Source organism: Odocoileus virginianus, chromosome 3 (assembly GCF_023699985.2).
Source record: "Odocoileus virginianus isolate 20LAN1187 ecotype Illinois chromosome 3, Ovbor_1.2, whole genome shotgun sequence".
NCBI lineage: Eukaryota > Metazoa > Chordata > Mammalia > Artiodactyla > Cervidae > Odocoileus > Odocoileus virginianus.
In genome coordinates, this window is record NC_069676.1 from 8,969,414 (window position 1) to 8,985,961 (window position 16,548).

Below are 16,548 nucleotides of genomic sequence, written 5' to 3' on the forward strand. Positions count from 1 at the left end.
CTTTGATAGAAATCACAGCGGTATCTTTTGGGGTTCATCTCCTAGAGTAATGGAAATAAAAACAAACAAATGAGACCTAATTAAAATCGAAAGGTTTTGCACAGCAAAGGAAACTATGCTGCTGCTGCTGCTAAGTCGCTCAGTCGTGTCCAACTCTTAGCAACCCCAGGAACTGCAGCCAACCAGGCTCCTCCGTCCATGGGATTTTCCAGGCAAGAGTACTGGAGCGGGTTGCCATTGCCTTCTCCAAAAGGGAACTATAAATGAAATGAAAAGACAACCTACAGAGTGGGAGAAGATACTTGCAAATGATACAACAAACAAGGAATTAATTTGCAAAATAACAAACAGCTCATAGAACTCAATATAAAAAAAGAAAAACACCCAACTGTGTGGACACAGTTGGAGAAGGAGACGGTGGGACAAATTGGGAGGGTAGCATTGAAACGTAGACTTTGCATGTGTTCATACTATGTCGATTCAGTTATGTTTGACTCTGTGTGACCCTATGGACTGTAGACCCCACAGGCTCCTCTGTTTAATGGGGATTCTCCAGGCAAAAATACTGGAGTGGGTTATAATGCCCTCCTCCAGGGGACTTTCCCAATCCAGGAATCAAAACCACGTCTCTTGTGTCTTCTGCGTTGGCAGGCAGGTTCTTTACCACTAGTGCCACCTGGGAAGCCCCAAAACATATACTTTACCATATGTAAAAGGATGGCCAGTGGGAGCTTGCTGTATGATGCTGGGATCTCAAACCCAGTGCTCGGTGACGACCTAGAGACACTGCATGGCGTGCGAGGTGGGAGAACGTTCAAGACGGAGGAGCTGTGTTTACCTATGGCTGATTCATGTTGATGTATGGCAGAAACTAACACAGTATTGTAAAACAATTATCCTCCAATTAAAAAATAAAATTAAAAACAGACTAGTAGAAGCAACTCAGAGAAGGCAATGGTACCCCACTCCAGTACTCTTGCCTGGAAAATCCCATGGACGGAGGAGCCTGGTGGGCTGCGGTCCATGGGGTCACGAAGAGTCAGACACGACTGAGCGACTTCACTTTCATTTCTCACTCTCATGCATTGGAGAAGGAAATGGCAACCCACTCCAGTGTTCTTGCCTGGAGAACCCCAGGGACGGGGGAGCCTGGTGGGCTGCCGTCTATGGGGTCGCACAGAGTCAGACACGACTGAAGTGACTTAGTCAGCAGCAGCAGCTCAGGTAGAAGAAATAAACAATCAAAATGCTATATCGCCACCTACTGGAAACAAAAGAGAGGTCTTTAATGTCTGATGCATTGAATCATCAGAAACAAGCAGAAAGGTGTCCCATACTTCAAATGTGCAGAAGTACAACTCATCGAACACTATGAAGAACCAGAATAACGCTATTACAGGAAGAAAATGATAATCCTCTAGATACCAAGCTTAACATCACAGAGTATAGAGACTGAACTGACAGAGAATTCAAACAGCTGCCATGAAGAAACTCAACCAGCTATGAGAAAATTCAGAAAGGTAGTTTAGTGAGCTCAGAAATAAAATTAATGAACAAAAGATATACTTCAAAAAAGATTGAACTAAAAAAGAACCAAACAGAAATTTTGGAGCTTAGGAACTCAATAAACAAGTTGAAGTATGCACTAGACAGCACTGGAAATTGAGCAAGGTGATAAGCACAGAATCAGGAAATTGCAACTCTTTATCAGAATAGGTTTATAACAATTTAATAGAGCAAAAAGGCTAAAGAGGGAAATAAAGCAGAAAATAACTATAATTACCTCAACTTGGTAACAAATTCACAATATAAAATCAGATGATATGAGACAACAAGAACACAAAATTTAAAAGATGGAATCCATGTAGGTAGGTGTAGATAAGATGTTATCAACAGAAAAAAAAGACTATTTAATCTGAGACACTGTATACAAACCTCATGGCAAGCACAAAACATACATCTAAGTCAGAGAAGCAAAACATTGAAAAGGCGGAAACTGAGAAAAACATCTAAGAAAATCACCAAACCAAAATTGGCAGACAGAAATACTTGGAAAAAGGAACAGTGAATATATAGAACAACCAGAAAGCAAAAGATAAAATGGCACTACTAATTCTTTTCTCTACCAGTAATCATCCTAAATGTAAATGGATTGAATTCATTCAAAAAACAGAGAGTAGCTAGATGGATTAAAAACAAGACCCAACTATATGCTGCCTGCAGGAGACTCACCTCAATTCTAAAGGACAACATAGGCTCAAAGTCAAGGGATAGGAGGTGATACTTCAAGCAAATGATAGCCAAAAAAATGTGTGTGTAGCCATACTTATATCACACAAAATATGCTTCAAGCCAAAAAAGTAACAAGAGATAAATGCAGACAGTATATAATGATAAAGAGGGCAGTTCATCAAGAAGACATGATAGTTATTAATATTAATATTTACAGACTTAATATATGAGCACAAAAATATATTAAGCAATTATTAAGAGACATAAAAAAAGAAAATGCCCTTTTTGTCACTCTTTTTTATTTCTTCAATTTTTGAAATTATGAAATTATGATAACACATTTACAGGAGATTTGGAAAATACAGAACAAACTTACATATAATTCCACTATATATTACAATTATTTTTTAAGTAGATAAATTAAAATTTATTTATGTTGAACTATGAGCCAGTTCAACATAATTAAAATTTATGTAATTTTCACACAACAGCAAGATACAAATTCTATTCAAGTTCCCATAGACTATAAGCCAGTAGACAATGAAACATTTCCAGGAACATAAAACAAGGTGTAAAAGTTTCATGGTCCAAAGGTATTAAAATCATAGAGTCTCTTCTTTTATCACTGGAATAATGTTAGAAATCAATATCAAAAGATATTTGAAAATGATGCACATATTTTCAAGTGCTATGTGACATTTACCAAGAGATTTGATTTAGCCATTGAAACCCTCAATAAAGTTAAAAGACTGAAAAAGCACAGAGGATGATTGCAGAGAAGAAAGTATTTAAATGAGAAAATGAATATCAGAGGTACTTAAAAAAACCACATGCATTTGAATATTAAATGTCCACTTTTAAATGATCGGTGTACCTAAGAAGCCATAACAAGGAAAATTAGAAAATATTTGTAACAGAATAAAAATGAAAAAATAATATATCAGAATTTGTTGCAGTTAGCTGAGGTTACTCAGTGCAACGCAATACAATATGAAAATCTTTTTTTTTTTTTTTAAACCAGACACACTTCCATTTAGTTCCAGGAATTTAAGCAGAAACCTGAAATGGGACCAACTGACTCACACTGTAGTGAAGACAAAGTAAAGCAATGATTTCGGCTTGAGCTGTCTGGTTCAGTGGTCTGGTGGAATGTCACAAACAAGCTAAGTCACTGCAAACAATGTTTTTCTGGCTGTGACCACTGGCTGTCACTTCTAACATAGCAGAATCATGTTGGGGGATGAAAAAAGTGAGCACCACTTCTTACCGTGTTCTCCCTCATACTGCCAATCTCCCTCTGCCCGTGTGCTGGATGTAACAGAGACCATCCACCAATCAGGCCAGGGCAGGCAGGCCAATAGAGAGGGGCCAATCACTCTGCTCAACTATAGCCAGACTCACCCCTACAGCAGCTCCTGTGGCTCTAGCCTGGATGGCTCTGGCAGTGGCAGGTGGAGAGGGTAATACGACCTCCTGCTGAATGAAGTTGGGTGAATGAATGGGTGAGCTGCAGGGGTCACTTGCAAAGGGACCAAGAGGGATAAGGAAACAACTCATTCAGGCAGATGCTTTTGATACCTAACTCCCAGACTTGCCTGTGGCACAAGGGGACGCCATCTCCCATGGGAGAGAAGAGGGTGGGAGGCCATATTCTCACACTGAGTCTTTCTAGGAGCCAGAGCTTCAAAGCACAGGCTCCGGATTCCTTCTCTCAGCCACCCTCTCTGCTCTCCACTCTCACTCCTTGTGCTTCTTCTTGTGCTTCTTCTTTTTCTTCTTCTTTGCTGCCTTGCTGTCCTTTGACGTGTGCCTTGCCCTCTTGCCTGTATCACTCTCAGAGTCTGAGCTGTCAGAGTCAGATGACTTCCTGTCTCTATGTTTCTTTTTCTTCTTTTCCTTCTTTCTTTTTCTAGAAGAATTTCTCGTGGGGTCAGGTTTTTCAAACTCTGCTGACTTTGCCTCTTCTTTCTCCTCTTCCTCATCGGGTATCAGAGAGTACTTGGTCCCACCTGGTTGCATGAAACAATCCTTTGCAAAGTGGCCTTTACAGCCACACTTCTTGCAGGTGATGTTCAGGACAGCCTCAAGGGTGATCTTCTGCCCAGTGTAATCCTGGAAGGACCGCCTCCGCCTCTCTTCTTGCTCAGTGATAACGTTGTTGGGATCAAGGTCCTTCCCAGTCCCTTGGTTGACAACCTTCATGGAGAGGGATACTTTTATCCTATCATTTTTCATCTCTCAGCCAATAAGCTTCACCCACACTTTGTCTCCAACATCTACTATCTCAGAGGGCTTATCCACGGGACAGGATGACATGTGAGTTCGATGGACCAGACCTTGCTTCCGACAGCCTGGGATTTTGATAAAGGCTCCATAGTCTGTGACCATAGCAACCTCTCCTTGGAAAATAGTGTAGAGAGCAGGCAAGTTCTCCATGGTCTCGGGTCTTCCTGAATTCATCCTTAATGCTCTATGGTTCCTCCATTTCTCTTCTGCTAAAGCTAACTGAAGTATCTCGTAGTCAGCTTCTGATCTTCCCCTCGCAGCATTGCCTGAAAATCTTGAATAAGGTATGAAAACAAATAATGGATGCAACACTAGCAAAAAATACTGTGAAATTTGGTCAAAATCTGTACTTTAGTCAATAATACTGTTTCCCATGTTAATTTCCTGGGGTTTTTTTTTACAGCATAGCATCTCTTTATATTCTCAGAAGTAGATCAGAAATTGCAAGCTTCATCAAATTTCTTTTTTAAAAAAAATCACTAAAATAATAAGCTTTCTAGATTTTTAGCAGTAATAATAGATGCCAGAACAAGTGGAACTATGCAAAGTTTTGGGCAAATATAAGTTAGAAAACTAGCATTCTATTCATATTTAGTCAAAGTATGAAGCCAAAATGTCATATTTTTTAACTAAGCAAAAATTTGTAAGTTTTCTAAAATATAGATATTATATATATATATATATGTATATATATATATACACACACACACACATATATTTGTTGTTCAGTCACTAAGTCACATTCTGCTCTTTGCGACCCCATAGACTGCAGCATGCCTGGCTTCCCTTCCCTCACTATCTCCAGTGTCTGCTCAAACTCATGTCCATTGAGTCAGTGGTGTTATCTAACCATCTTATTCTCTGTCGCCCACTTCCTCTCCTGCCTTCAGTCTTTCCCAGCATCAGGGTCTTGTCCAGTGAGTCAGCTCTTCGCATCAGGTGGCCAAAGTACTGGAGCTTCAGCTTCAGCTCCAGTCCTTCCAATGATTATTCAGGACTGATCTCCTTTAGGATTGGCTGGCTTGCTCTCCTTCCAGTCCAAGGGACTCTCAAGAGTCTCTCCAGCACAATTCAAAAACATCAATTCTTTGGCACTCAACCTTCTTTATGGTCGAACTCTTACATCTAGACATGACTCCTGGAAAGACTATAGCTTTAACGATACAGACCTTTGTTGGCAAAGTGATGTCTCTGCCTTTTAATTCACTGTCTAGTTTTGTCATAGCTTTTCCTCCAAGGAGCAAACGTCTTTTAATTTCATGGTTGCAGTCACCATCCACAGTGACTTTGGAGCCCAAGAAAATAAAATCTGTCATTGTTTTCACCTTTTTCTCCAACCCAGCTAAGCCAGCTTACCAGATCCCTGACACAGAGAAAGTCATATAATAAATTTGTGTTGTCTTAAGCTGGTAAGTTTGGGGGGTAATTTGTGATAAAACCATTAAAAACTAATACACCCCATAAGAGAATTCTCCTCGATGAGGCTTGACATTATCTTCTCAGCCTTATCTTCCCCTCCACACCAGACAGTGCTCCTCTGACACCTGGATGTTGGAAGGCCAGCTTATCTTACACTGCTCCTGCCTCAAGGAGCCTCCAACTCCATCTAAGAAATGATCCTTTCTATGTATTGTACAAATGGGTAATATAGCTAATATTTTATAATAACTGTAAATGGACTGTAACCTTTAAAATTGTATTAAATGTTTTACATTTTTATGAAGTAAAAATTATATAAACTTATAGATTGAATAGATTTATAATGCTGTGTTAGTTTTGAGAGGGTAACAGGCAGGAAGGCCGGAGGTCTCCAAACGGAGGAAATAGGCTACAAGTGCCAGACATTTTTATCTCTCTAAAGCGCAGGAAGAAACAAACCAGCAATATTTTTTTCTTCTCTATACAAATTTAAAAGAAGGTTTCTCTTAAAATGCTGTGTTGCCATGACACCTGGTTTCACCTGAAGCTAACTACTCTCAAACCTTGAGTTAACCAATACATTTCTTTTTCTTATGGAAATGTTGTCTTAAGCTATGTTAATGTACCCCAGACTCTATCTTCAAGTTGGTTCCGCCAAATGGCCTAACCTACTTACTCAGATATTGTTCCCTAATCTATGTAAATGAAATTATTTGTTGGTAATCTGCCCTTCTACAAGATTCAAGTCAATCGTTTTATGGCCAGGGATTAATTATTTGGTGCCATTCTAAATTCTAAGACATTCCTTTCTTTTCATTAACAGACTATATAGCTTACAGCTAAAGACTAGGAGGGGGGTACTCTTTCCGCCCCCTTCTGATGACTATGTCAGAAGCTTTCTCTATCTCCTTTATACTTTAATAAAACTTTATTACACAAAAGCTCTGAGCGATCCAGCCTCGTCTCTGGCCCCGGATTGAATTCGTCTCCTCTGGAGGCCAAGAATCCCGCATCTTATCGTTCAGCAACAACCTTTCAGTTTCAGGTGTAAAGCAAAGTGAATCAGTTATTCAGTTGTGTGTATATATAGATAAAGATATATATCCATTCTTTTTCAGATTCTTTTCCCATATAGGTTAGTTATTACAGAATATTGAGTGGAATTCCCGTGCTATCCTGTGTATGTCCTTATTAGCTATCTATTTTAAATATAGTAGTGTGTATGTCAATCTAAATCTCCTAATTTATTACTTCTCCCCACATTTCCACTTGGGTACATTTGGCAAGTATGGTTTTTATCTTTTATAATTTTTATTGGGGTATAGTTGATTGTGTTTCCCTGGTGGCTCAGAGGTTTAAAAAAAAAAAAATCCACTTGCCAGTTTAGGAGATGTGGGTTTGATCCCTGTGTCAGGAAGATACTCTTGAGAAGGAAATAGAAACTCACTCCAGTATTGCCTAGAGAATCCCTTGGACAGAGGAGCCTGGTGGTTTGCTGTCCATGGGGTCACACAGAGTCAGACATGACTGAAGCGACTTAGCATGCACGCATGCATTGGAGAAGGAAATGGCAACCACTCCAGTATTCTTGCCTGGAGAATCCCAGGGACAGAGGAGCCTGGTGGGCTGCCGTCTATGGGGTTGCATAGAATCGGACACGACTGAAGCGACTTAGCAGCAGCCAGTATTCTTGCCTAGGAAATCCCATGGCTAGAAAGAGCCAGGTGAGCTACAGTGCAAGGGATCATGAAATAGTCAGACATGACTAAGTGGATAAACAACAACAATAGTTGACTTACAGTGTTATGTTAGTTTCAGTATACAGCAAAGTGAATCTGACTGTTTTCATTCTTTTAACTGATGACCATAGTGGTGTCCAGGACCCCAGCTGCAGTGAGGTATCTGTCTGCACACCCATGATAAAAATATACTTTGCATTGAACAACAACAACAAGAAAAGATCCTTTCTAACCAAAGCCTAAATGTAGCTCATGAGTAAGGAAAAATCTTGCCAGATCTAAAAGTCCTGCTCAGATTCAGCTGCCTGTGCAAAGGCCCTGAGGTTGCCCTGTTGGGGTGAGTTCCCGGTGGGATACAGTGAGAAGAAGAGAATGAGTGGAGTGACCATGTGACTAACTCAGTCTGTGAGTCCCCCTAACTTAAGATCACCTATGAAGTGGGCTGAATAGTGTATTAGTCAGATAAGACTGCTATAACAAAACAGCAGAGACAAGAGTGTTGTCAAAACAGAAATTTATTTTCTCATAGTCTGGAAGTTCAGGATTAAGCTGCAAGCAGGGATGGTTTCTGATTGAGCGCTCTTGCTTTGGCTTGCAAATGGCCACCTTCTTGTCATGCTTTCATTCGTCCCTTCCTCCAGGCACACACACGTACACTCCTGGTATCTCTTTCTCTTCTTATACAGACACTAGTCCTATTAGGCGTCCCACCCGTATGATCTCATTTTACCTTTTGTTGTTGTTTAGTGCTGAAAGTCATATCCAACTCTTTTGTGACTCCATGAACTATAGCCGTCCAGCCTCCTCTAACCATGGGATTTCCCAGGCAAGAATACTGGAGTGGGTTACCATTTCCTTCTCCAAGGTATCTTCCCAATCCAGTCATCAAACCTGTGTCTCCTGCATTGGCAGGCCATTTCTTTACCACTGAGCCACCAGGGAAGACCCTCTTGACCTTAATTACTTCTTTAAAGGCCCTATAGTCTTGCAACCCACTCCAGTATCATTGCCTAGAGAATCCTCATGGACAGAGAAGCTTGGCAGTCTACAGTCCATTGGGTCGCAAAGAATCAGATCATCTAAAGCAACTTAGCACACGAGACTTCAACCTTTGCTTCCTAGGTGGCGCTAGTGGTAAAGAACCTGACTGCCGATGCAGGAGACGTAAGAGACAAGGATTCAGTCCCTAACTTGGGAAGCTCCCCTGGAGGAGGGCATGGCAACCCACTTCAGTACTCTTTGCAGAATCCCATGGACAGAAGAGCCTGGTGGGCTAAGTCCATAAGGTCACAAAGAGTTGGACATGACTGAAGCAACTAAGCACACAAGCACACAAGTGTTCAACATAAGCATTTAAAGGGGATGCAGCTCAGTGGATAACAGTAGTTTCCTCTGAAAATTCATATCAGAATGAGATCTTATTTGAAAATAGGGCCTTTGCATGTGTGATTATTTAAGGATCTTGAGATGCAGTCATCCTGGATGAACGAGGTGGGCCCTGAATCCAATGACTAGTGTCCTTATAGGAAGAGGAGAGAACACACTGAAACCCAGAAAGAGGGGAAAGGCCATGTGAAGACAGAGGCAGAGAGAGGAGTGCCATAAGCCAAGTAACATCTGGGCCCACCAGAAGCTGGAAAAGGTGATAAAGGATTCTCCCCTAGAGCTTTCAGAGGAAGTATAACCCTACCAATATCTTGATTCTGGTATGGAAATGTGAAGATTTCTGTTTTTCAAAGCCATCAAGTTTGTGATAATGTTATACAAGCTGCAGGAAACTACAAGCTGGATCTGAATCTAGGATACAGGCTCTGGAGTCAACCTATTTCCAGTCGCTAAGTCATGTCCTACACTTTGCGACCCCATGGACTGCAGCACGCCAAGCTTCCCTGTCCAACCAACCTGCTTGGGTTTTAATATGGCTCCAGCACTTCGTGTGTGTCCTTAGGCAAGTTACAGAGCTTTCCTTTGCCTCAGTTTTCTCATCCATAAAGTTGGAATAACAACAGCACTTGCCCCACAAGACGTGTGTGGATTAAACGAGTGAGACTCATAAACTACTTACTAAAGTAACTATCACAATAGTATGTGCTCAATAAGTGTTAGCAGCATGGCAACCCACTCCAGTACTATTCCCTTGAAAATCCCATGGACAGAGGAGCCTGGTAGGCTGCAGTCCATGGGGTCGTGAAGAGTCGGACACGACTGAGAGACTTCACTTTCACGCATTGGAGAAGGAAATGGCAACCCACTCCAGTGTTCTTGCCTGGAGAATCCCAGGGACGGGGGAGCCTGGTGGGCTGCTGTCTATGGGGTTGCACAGAGTTGGACACGACTGAAGCGACTTAGCAGCAGCAGCAGCAGCATTAATATACTCATTACACTATTACTATGTATTATGTATAATGGTTTGAAATCAGCTTTTCCACTACCAGTGAAATCAATCATGAGCGGATTTGTATTCCAATTTGTTGTTGTTTTGTTGCTAAGTCATGTCTGACGTTTTGACATCCTGTGGACTGTAGCCCACCAGTCTCCTCTGTCCATGGGATTTCCCAGACAAGAATACTGGAGTGGGTTGTCATGTCCTTCTCCAGGAGATCTTCCCAACCCAAGGATGGAACTCATGTCTCCTGCATTGGCAGGCAGATTCTTTACTGCTGAGCCACCAGGGAAGCCCTTGTATCCAACAATCTATTCCAAATTTTTCCTTTCAATATTGAAATTCTAAGCTTCTCAAGCAATTCCCTTTTCATTTTCTCATTATGCCCTTTCCTAAAATGTGACTCCCAGAGTATGAAATGAGTTCTGGTATCAGATATGTGATTTTACATATTAGTTCACATCATGGATTTTTTTTTACTGTATTATATATGAACATCTAAAAGCTTTCTACTGCTTTTACAGTCTCCATAGCAGGTAGGTGTTGGTTTTAAAAATATTCAAAACCTAAAAATTGAGAGTTATGTTTTATTCAGTGGGAGTTTTTAGGACTTCAAGACCAGGAAGCAGCACTTCAAGTAGCCCTAAGATAACTGCTCCAAAGAGGCAAAGGGAAGAGCCAAGCTATATTTAAGTTTTACAACAATGGACAGGCAGTCTGAACATAAAAGATTATTGTTAATTAAGTAAAACCAGATATCCCAAATTAAGGAATTTAGCACTTTTCTTTGGAAAGATGCAAGGGTCTGAGCTCACTGAAATCATTTATTCCCTATGCATCTCTACTATCTGGGGCCAGTATCCTGTATTTTCACATCCTGAGCTTCCTTTTCTCAGAGCTCACCATAGGGAGTGGCTATAGCCTGGTGGCTGATAGATTGGAAGTAGCCTTCTCCTTCCTATGTTCCCTTAGGGCTCACATTAATAAGGTTGCTCAGTCGTGTCCGACTCTTTGCGACCCCATGGACTATAGTCCTCTAGGCTACTCCATCCATGGGATTTTCCAGGCGCGAATACTGGAGTAGGTTTCCATGCCCTCCTCCAGGGTATCTTCCTGACCCAGGGATCAAACCTATGACTCCTGCAGCTCCTGCATTGCAGGAGGATTCTTTACCACTGAGCCACCTGAGAACCCATGTTTACTTACATGGCAAGAAATACTCAATTTCTCATAGGCCAATGTTTTATATGCAGAAGTTGACCAAGAAAAGTGGCTACTGGTCAGATATTGCATTTCCCACAGCAAACCAATAAGAATGGTGTATACATGTGTGACAAATATTTCCTCACAATCAGGAAACAACTTAGAAAGCATGTACTGAACACCCACACACTCACTGGGCACCTGAGATAAAAAAGAAATTAAAGTTGACATCTCAAGGAAGTCCTCCTCCATTCTACACTATTGTACCTCAAATTATCCAATCGCACACAAAAAGTCAATAGATTTACTACTTATCTTTCTTTCTCATCCTTCTTAACACATTTGGGGAGGGAAAGGTAATAGATTCATGGAATTTAACCCAAAGCAATAATCCCATAGGTGAAAAAATTACAAATCACCTAGAACTTCCAAGTCCTTCCTTTAACCAAAGTGTCATCGTCTTCTCTCTGAGAAATTAATTAAAGTAAAATCCTATTTTCCCATTTATTCTTTCATTTCTCCAGATACTGCAAAAACAAGTCAAGGGGAAAAAAGCAAGAAAAAAAAAATCCCAAACTGGGCAAATAGGTCCCACATAATATGGGGGTGGGGGGTATAAAACTCATTTAAGGATGTGCATGAAATGCACTTAAGTTCACAGCTCAATAAATTTTTATATGTGTGTAAACCCATATAATCAAGATGTAAAACATTTCCAGTCCCATAGAAAGTCCTCTCAACATCTTCCTAGTTGATAACTCCCCAAAGTAGGCACTATTCTGACTTCTCACGAAACAGGAGGGAAGGGGCAGGGCACAACATTTGAAAGAATGACGTAGCCCAAGGACACAACATAAACCAATTAGAATCAAATGAGTCCTAGTCCAAGTCAACTTCAACTACACCTTGATCCTCAACCAGCAAGCTAAATGACACACCCAGGGACACCACGACAGTGTCAAGGTACTGTCAAAAGATCAAAAAGGGGGCAGTGGCCCAATTCCTGGAAATCTCCACCTCTTCCCCAAAATACTTGGAATAATTATTATTGTATTATATTAATATATAATATTATTTGATTATTATAATCAGTTCAGTCGCTCAGTCATGCCCGACTCTTTGCAACCCCATGAACCACAGCACGCCAGGCCTCCCTGTCCATCACCAACTCCCAAAGTCTACCCAAACCCATGTCCATAGTGTTGGTGATGCCATCCAACCATCTCATTCTCTGTCTTCCCCTTATCCTCCCGCCCCCAATCCCTCCCAGCATCAGGGTCTTTTTCAACGAGTCAACTCTTCACATGAGGTGGCCAAAGTATTGGAGTTTCAGCTTCAGCATCAGTCCTTCCAATGAACACCCAGGACCGATCTCCTTTAGGATGAACTAGTTGGATCTCCTTGCAGTCCAAGGGACTCTCAGGAGTCTTCTCCAACACCACAGTTCAAAAACATCAATTTTTTTGCACTCAGCTTTCTTCACCGTCCAACCCTAACATCCATATATGGCTACTGGAAAAACCATAGCCTTAACTAGACGGACCTTTGTTGGCAAAGTAATGTCTCTGCTTTTAAATATGTTGTCTAGGTTGGTCATAACTTTCCTTCCAAGGGATAAGCATCTTTTAATTTCATGGCTGCAATCACCATCTGCAGTGATTTTGGAACCCCAAAAAAATAAAGTCTGACACATTTCCACTGTCTCCCCATTATTTGCCATGAAGTGATGGGACCAGATGCCATGATCTTAGTTTTCTGAATGTTAAGCTTTAAGCCAACTTTTTCACTCTCCTCCTTTCACTTTCATCAAGATGCTCTTTAGTTCATCTTCACTTTCTGCCATAAGGGTGGTGTCATCTGCATATCTGAGGTTATTGATATTTCTCCCAGCAATCTTGATTCCAGCTTGTGCTTCTTCCAGCCCAGCATTTCTCTTGATGTACTCTGCATATAAGTTAAATAAGCAGGGTGACAACATACAACCTTGACGTACTCCTTTTCCTATTTGGAAACAGTCTGTTGTTCCATGTCCAGTTCTAACTGTTGCTTCCCGACCTGCATACAGGTTTCTCAAGAGACAGGTCAGATGGCCTGGTGTTCCCATCTCTTGAAGAATTTTCCACAATTTATTGTGATCCACACGGGCAAAGGCTTTGACATAGTCATAAAGCAGAAATAGATGTTTTTCTGGAACTCTCTTGCTTTTTCGATGATCCATCGGATGTTGGCAATTTGATCTCTGGTTCCTCTGCCTTTTCTAAAACCAGCTTGAACATCTAGAAATTCACAGTTCACGTATTGCTGAAGCCTGGCTTGGAGAATTTTGAGCATTACTTTACTAGCGTGTGAGATGAGTGCAATTGTGCAGTAGTTTGAGTATTCTTTGGCATTGCCTTTCTTTGGGATTGGAGTGAAAACTGACCTTTTCCAGTCCTGTGGCCACTGCTGAGTTTCCCAAATTTGCTGACATATTGAGTGCAGCACTTTCACAGCATCATCTTTCAGGATTTGAAATAGCTCAACTGGAATTCCATCACCTCCACTAGCTTTGTTTGTAGTGATGCTTTCTAAGGCCCACTTGACTTCACATTCCAGGATATCTGACTCTAGGTGAGTGATCACACCATCGTGATTATCTGGGTCATGAAGATCTTTCTTGTACAGTTCTTCTGTGTATTCTTGCCACCTCTTCTTAATATCTTCTGCTTCTGTTAAGTCCATACCATTTATGTCCTTTATTGAGCCCATCTTTGCATGAAATATTCCCTTGGTATCTCTAATTTTCTTGAAGAGATTTCTAGTCTTTCCCATTCTGTTGTTTTCCTCTATTTCTTTGCATTGATCACTGAGGAAGGCTTTTTTTAATCTCTCCTTGCTATTCTGTGGAAATCTGCATTCAGATGGAAATATCTTTCCCATCAGCTATTCAGATATCAGATGGGAATATTGTTATAATACCTCCCACTAATTAGCCCATGAAATCACCCATCTCATAAAAATCAACCACACCACATTTCAGGGCCACAGCAGTCACCCTCTGCAATGGCCCACGTGCTGTCTGTGGAGTGTGTTTCTCTATGAATAAATCCACTTCTTACCTATCACTTTGTCTCTCACTGAATTCTTCCTGTGATAAGACATCAAGAGTGTGGATATTTCTTTAAAAACTGGAAATAAAACTGCCATACGACCCAGCAATCCCACTGCTGGGCATGCACACTGAGGAAACCAGAATTGAAAGAGACACGTGTATCCCGATGTTCATCACAGTAATGTTTACAATAGCCAGGATATGGAAACAACCTAGATGTCCATCGGCAGATGAATCGATAAGAAAGCTGTGGTACAAGACAAAGATGCCACAAATAAAGAAAACTACAGGCCATTACCATTGATGAACATAGACACTAAAATCCTTAACAAAATTCTAGCAAACAGAATCCAACAACATATTAGAAAGATCATACATCATGACCATGTGGGCTTTATCCCAGGAATGCAAGGATTCTTTAACATCCACAAATCAATCAATGTAATACACCACATTAACAAATTGATAAATAAAAACCATAAGATTATCTCAATAGATGCAGAAAAAGCCTTTGACAAAATTCAACATCCATTTATGATTAAAAAAAAAAAAACTCTCCAGAAAGCAGGAATAGTAGGAACATACCTCAACATAATAAAAGCTATATATGACAAACTCACAGCAAACATTATCTTCAATGGTGAAAAATTGAAAGCATTTCCCCTAAAGTCAGGAACATGACCAGGGTGCCCACTCTCACCACTACTATTCAACACAATTTTGGAAGTGTTGGCCACAGCAATCAGAGCAGAAAAAGAAATAAAAGGAATCCAGATAGGAAAAGAAGAAGTAAAACTCTCACTGTTTGCAGACGACATGATCCTCTACATAGACAACCCTAAAGACTCTACCAGAAAATGACTAGAGCTAATCAATTAATACAGTAAAGTTGCAGGATATAAAATTAACACACAGAAATCCCTTGCATTCCTATACACTAACATTGAGAAAACAGAAAGAGAAATTAAGGAAATAATACCACTCACCATTGCAACAAAAAGAATAAAATACTTAGGAGTATATCTATCTAAAGAAACAAAAGACCTATACATAGAAAACTATAAAACACTGGTGAAAGAAATCAAAGAGGACACAAATAGATGGAGAAATATACAGTGTTCATGGATTGGAAGAATCAATATTGTGAAAATGAGTATACTACCCAAAGCAATCTATAGATTGAATGCAATCCGTATTAAGCTACCAATGGTATTCTTCACAGAATTAGAACAAATAATTTCACAATTTGTATGGTAATACAAAAAACCTCCAATAGCCAAAGCAATCTTGAGAAAGAAGAATGGAACTGGAGGAATCAACCTGCCTGACTTCAGGCTCTACTACAAAGTGACAGTCATCAAGACAGTATGGTACTGGCACAAAGACAGAAATATAGATCAGTGGAACAGAATAGAAAGCCCAGAGATAAATCCACGCACCTATGGACACCTTATCTTCGACAAAGGAGACAAGAATATACAATGTCAAAAAGACAACCTCTTTAACAAGTGGTGCTGGGAAAACTCGTCATCCACTTGTAAAAGAATGAAACTAGAACACTTTCTAACACCATACACAAAAATAAACACAAAAAGGATTAAAGATTAAAATGTAAGACCAGAAACTATAAAACTCCTAGAGGAGAACATAGGCAAAACACTCTCTGACATAAATCACAGCAGGATCCTCTATGACCCACCTCCCAGAATATTGGAAATAAAAGCAAAAATAAACAAATGGGACCTAATTAAACTGAAAAGCTTTTGCACAACAAAGGAAACTATAAGCAAGGTGAAAAGACAGCCCTCAGAATGGGAGAAAATAATAGCAAATGAAGCAACAAAGGACTAATCTCAAAAATATACAAGCAACTCCTGAAGCTCAATTCCAGAAAAATTAATGACCCAATCAAAAAATGGGCCAAAGAACTAAACAGACATTTCTCCAAGGAAGACATATGGATGGCAAAAAAACACATGAAAAGATGCTCAACATCACTCATTATCAGAGAAATGCAAATCAAAACCACAATGAGGTACCATTACACGCCAGTCAGAATGGCTGCTATCCAAAAGTCTACAAGCAATAAATGCTGGAGAGGGTGTGAAGAAAAGGGAAACTCTTTCACTGTTGGTGAGAATGCAAACTGGTACAGCCACTATGGAGAACAGTGTGGAGATTCCTTAAAAAACTGG

The 16,548-nt window shown here is 40.4% G+C and overlaps 1 pseudogene; it reads right to left on the bottom strand.

Moving 5' to 3' along the window:
* Nucleotides 1–3,788: 3,788 nt before the first annotated feature.
* LOC139033540 (zinc finger CCHC domain-containing protein 17 pseudogene) lies at nt 3,789–4,800 on the bottom strand (annotated as a pseudogene).
* Between the last annotated feature and the right edge of the window lie 11,748 nt (nt 4,801–16,548).